The sequence below is a fragment of the Anopheles coustani genome, chromosome 2, assembly GCF_943734705.1.
Source record: "Anopheles coustani chromosome 2, idAnoCousDA_361_x.2, whole genome shotgun sequence".
NCBI classification, from domain to species: Eukaryota; Metazoa; Arthropoda; class Insecta; order Diptera; family Culicidae; genus Anopheles; species Anopheles coustani.
In genome coordinates, this window is record NC_071289.1 from 1,516,259 (window position 1) to 1,521,651 (window position 5,393).

Sequence of the window (5,393 nt, forward strand, 5' to 3'; positions counted from 1 at the left end):
AGTTGATTGCTAGTGCTTTCTCTTGGATGCCAAACACTCCGATGGATTTTTTCCCATGTTTAGTTCAACACATTCCCCATCAATCTTCGGAAAGTTACACTACGCAACTTACAACCTTCCCCACTACCAATGACGGCCTACCCGAACGGTTCAGTATTCTGTGCCAAATCCTTCCCCAAACGATGGAACCGAAAGCCTACTCTGTTTTGGGCTCTTGATTACATTCCCGCGCATGAAATTGGAGTGACTATGAATTGGTAAAGTAAAATCCGTAATCCTCGATCAGCTCATATTAGATTTGCATTCAATTTCATTCACGAAAATTTAACATTAGGGCAAGGTACATACACACACACACTCACTGTAAGCGCTTCCATTTTAGCCTTGCAAACGCTACACCATATTTGTCCGTTCGATGCTTATATGCTGCCTAGACTACGAGCGCATAGCCGTACAGCGAGTAATAAGCGGTAGAATGAAGCTGAAACTCCACAATCCGAGCTGTTTGTGAAATTCCATCGTTTTCCAACACATTGGCGATAGGTCATTCCATTCTAACGCCCACATTTCAAAATGAGGACCAGCAACTCTCTTCATATTCTCTTTTCTCGTCTTCCGTTCCCTTTTCCCATCCAGTTTTTCCTTATATTGGATTGATAAGCATGATTTTTCAACAACACTCCGTGACGATCAAAAGGAGTATCTTTTAGCCACAGTCTTTTTTAAAGAACAAACTCCGAATATTAGCGATTGTGCTGATTCTGTGATACTCAACAACAAATCTTAATACTTCTTGTACCAACCAAAAACACAAAAACATAACTACACTGTTTAGGAATTCGATATATACTTGTGTAAGCTCCGGTATACCTGATAATGTCCACAGTTTCAAAAAGCGTGTAGTAAAAAAATTGCAATTGACATTACGTTGCGCATACACCACAATATTAGTAAAACGATTTGTGTAGTGCGTTGAATGCCTACTTTAAAGGTTTACATTATTCTCATGTCCACCTTCAAACCTATCATCGAATGGTAATTTTATATCAGACAACACGTATAAGAATGTGTTTTCGCTTTGATGATGTTATCAATTAGTGATTACTCCTTATGAGAGCTCTTTAAACATGAAATTATCCAATTAAGCTTTGTGGGTTTTTGTCTCCTGAAACGGTTAGCATTTGTAATTGATTTTGCTGCTGAATGTCGATACATTGTTCGTGATCCGAAATTTTGAAACTTCGGGTTCGAGTTATGAATTTAGATGAGTAATATTTAACCTTTTGACGAGTTGCATAAATACACGTGCAAACAAATATGCACCTTAGGGCCTAGTAGAGTACGCAAAAATGCCATTGCAAGTGAACGGGGTCAGTTTTGGAGAAACCTTTATGTTGTCATCATGAGAACAATGATCAAGCAAGAAGTGAACAAGGGTAACACATTTTACAAAATCAGTAAAAATAATAAAAACGCGGACGTGGTGGAAATTGTGAGTGTGATGTTCAACACCAGCGTTAAATTGTAACCATACACTGGCAAACTCCAAAGAAATAGGAGAAAGAGTCCAAGATCGATTCACTGTTTAGAATCTGGTTGATATGAGATTGTTCTGCACCAAGTTGGCGTGCGGTTGGAACGCGATATTACGTTTTGGGAAGCAATAAAATGAAAAGGTGGATAGAAAGAGGGTGAACTAGCGTAGAAAAAGACAGTGTTCTAGAAGTTAGATTAAAGCAATTTCTTAAGAGTAATCTAGGAGCAACATTAACTTATTAAAGTTGTTTCAAGCAATGGAGTGAAATAAATATTAGTGCATAATCGAACGGATTAGAGAACCAAAAATTGTAGTGTGTGCCAATATATTTTGTACTAATGACACATGATAAAAAAATTGCCATACAATAAGAACTATGCTCCTCAACAAGCATAAAACATATTTTTATCAAATTTGATTCCAGGTTTCAGTTTACTGCAGCGCCATCTATGTCTCAAATCAAAAAGCTGTCCAAAGTACAAGTTGCGTACAATGTTATGCTACCGTTGAAACAACTTGCACGGATTGTTCCACGAAAACTTCAAACAAAACTTTTTGTATTTACAAAAAACAGTTTTTCTAGATATTTACGCAACATTAAGAAATAATGAGCATAAACAGAAACATACACTTACTGTTGTGCTTCGTTAAGCATCGAGTCCGTGAAAAGGTTTGTTCCGCTTCAACCAGGAGTTTTACTTGTATGCCAAACAAACATGTGTTTAACCGTCGTTTCCGAGTGCATGCTTAACAAGGATTTACCAATTAAACAAAATGATTTTCATTCAATATTTCCTAAATAAAATCGACCGATGATTAAATATTCGTAACAAACCTATCTAGAGCGACTGCGTTATGCTTCTCAATGGAGCATAAATCCTAGTACATGAACCGATTCTAGGAACACTTTGCGCTGCATGTTGTTTTCATAATTCATGGAAATCTTAGCGGGAATTTCCCAGCTCGACCCCTCGAAGTTCAATGTCACTGTCGAAAACACAGGCGACACGTGTGAGTGCTCTGTAAAATCAATAACATTTCAACGATGCATACTTTGCGAACCGTGTACTCAGCTACCAACAATCGTTTCTCAGAATTCTGCCGAATTTTTGGCCATTAAGTTGCATCGAACCAGCAAGTTCCGCTTCTCGGAAAAGCCAGACACTGCAGATTGGACCTTTTCTGTCTTGAGAAGTTTCTAGGCATCCCTATTACCGCTGCTGGAGTTTTTCCAAGACTAGCCGCGTGGAAATACATAGTTTGTCCACCTTTCAGATGATTAAATGTTGACAAGAAATCGATTGAAAAATGGTTCCAACTACCGGTAACCACCGAGCCTCCGCATTGTACAGGATATACACCGGTGGAAAATTCTCACTTTTTTGCTGCCTGTGGTGGAAAAGCTTACGGTTCGGCGTGAATCAGCGAAAGTGGGGTTGAAACAAAATCCTTTCTCACCCAAGTAGGACGCCGGGTTGGGGGGCCAGTTAGTCAGAAGCCAGTTCCTGGAATCGGTCGAAAGATCCTACACGCTTTTCCAGCGTGCTCAGGACAACGCACACCAACCAATGATTTGTTTGTCCTATTTTCCGCTGCCATACGAAGTTCTAACGATCTTACCCACACGTACACAATGCCAATTCTTGCCTCGTAGCTGGTGGAAAACATGAATGAACCCGATGTGTTGGTGCGAATGGACATGCGCGGTTTTGGGGCCAAAATCACCACCGAACATGCTGCTTCACTCGGCAGCCAATCAGGGCCGAGAATGATGTCAATCCGTCGGTCAGCTAACATTTCTTAAAGGCGAACATTCCAAAAGGACTCTCACTGATACTATGAGTCCTCAGCTTAAAGTCACGACCGCCTGATGACTCATCGTCGCTTGAGAAGCATAATCAATGCCGGGGGTAGGGAAAGTAAAGCAGCATAATTCTAGCGAGCGAGGTGAACGATCGGAATTCCGGTGCTACATAAATTCTAACGCAAAACGTATCGCCATTGTAGCACAAAACACCTGTACCAAGGAGTTGGAGTCGTACGTTGAAGAGTCCTTTTGCTTTAACACGCGACTCCGGGGCACCTCACGCATTTGGCGGCATTTGAAGGAGTCAATGCGACGCTAGAACATTGTCTATCTGCCTACAGGATGTGTGACTAATCGTCGTCCGTACCGGCTTTAGAAATATGACATATTCCATGTTGGAGCTCTTAAATTGTTAATAAGTAAAAGTAAAAGCATCTAAAAATGTTAGATCGCATGGTTAAGACTTTGGACTAGTAACGATCAACGTGACCTTTCCAGTTCGACATGATAGCAGATGATTCAACCCGTATTTACTGTCCCCCAACGTAAACAGTAACGCATGAGTCACCAACCAAACTATTAATTGGATCAAATTGCACTTTCATTTATAGCATCCCTCAGGCATGCCGCCCGAACGCCACGATGGGAATGATCGCCCGACTTGATCGTGGGTCAAACCAGTCGAATGTCATAAAAACCAGCAACGGCATGACAAAACATATTCGTGGCACTATTCTTTGCTTCACACTTGTAACATGTCGAATGGCATGCATATCGGTTTCTCCGACCCATGTTATTCCAAAAGAATGGATAATACCGTCCCTAACGAAACAAGCCCACGCAGAGAAAACGTCATCGATAGACAAGCCCGTATTCCGGAATTCCCACAGCGAGCCCCGTTATGCAGCACCGATTGCATTGCTAACGAACGGTTTGAAATCAACCTGCACGCACACATTTTTCTATGTAGATGTCTCTACGTATCATCAATTAGCCCTTCTTTCTAATGACAATCTAAGTAGCCGATAGATTAAAGCAGGTAGATAAGCCACTTCATGGCCTGCTACGTTGTGTTGGTGCAATGCAGGGAAAAAGGTTGTTTGTAAAATATTAATGTATCGCCGAACGATGAAATGTGCAGCAATGTTTTGTCCCACACTGTTGTCCCACTGACCAACGCGATCATCAACCGGTTCGAAAACGTATGACATCACGGATCATGGTCCCGTTGGCAGTGTTGGTTAAAATCAGCGCACGTAAAGGGTTTCCTTTACTCGTCTCGCGTGCGCTATGACACAGCAGTTTGTGGAAGGCGGGAAAGTGAAAGGGTCTGCGGCGACGGGCCCTTCGAACCCCCTCCCTCCGAGTCTATGGCGAACAGTGGCGGACATGACTTAAGCCGCGAAGGGAAGCATATCGTCCGCAGCACAGTCTCCAACGCACACCGACGCGATGTAGGCGTGTGGCTCGCGGGTGTTACTACGCACTTAACGTCGAATCGAAGCGGACACCAACATCGCGCGCCAGCATCTCTCTGTGTGGTGAGGAAGTCGCGTGTTTTAGCAGTGGTAGTATTCGCGACCGGTCGTCGGTAGTGGCAACGTTAGTGCCGTCCATAGTGTTGCCTCGATATCGTCGCCTTTCCGGGGGGAACGGGAGTGTGAATTGTGACTCGGACGGGTATTAACGCGCGCGCGAACTGCTCCTGGTGTTTTCGTCCCTTTTTCCCGATTTCCACGCTTTTCCTCTAGTGTTTGAGTGTGTGTGTGTGAGTGTTCGCTTTTCCGACCGGCCGGTTTCACTCGGTGCGAAGGAAATCGCTGGCTGGCTGGCGCTACTGTCGGCACGTTTCCCGAGCCGTCGTCAGAAGCTTTTCAAACGTCTACCGGAGAGGATCTCCTTCCGAAAGCAATCTCCAGCCAGTCTACGTTTTATCAGTTGTCAAAGGCGGCGAACAAAGTGTTTGTTCTTTTTGAATGTGGATTGAAGTATTGAAGACAATTGCGAAAAGTGTTCTCATTTGCCATCGCACAGTGATAAGTAGTTGTC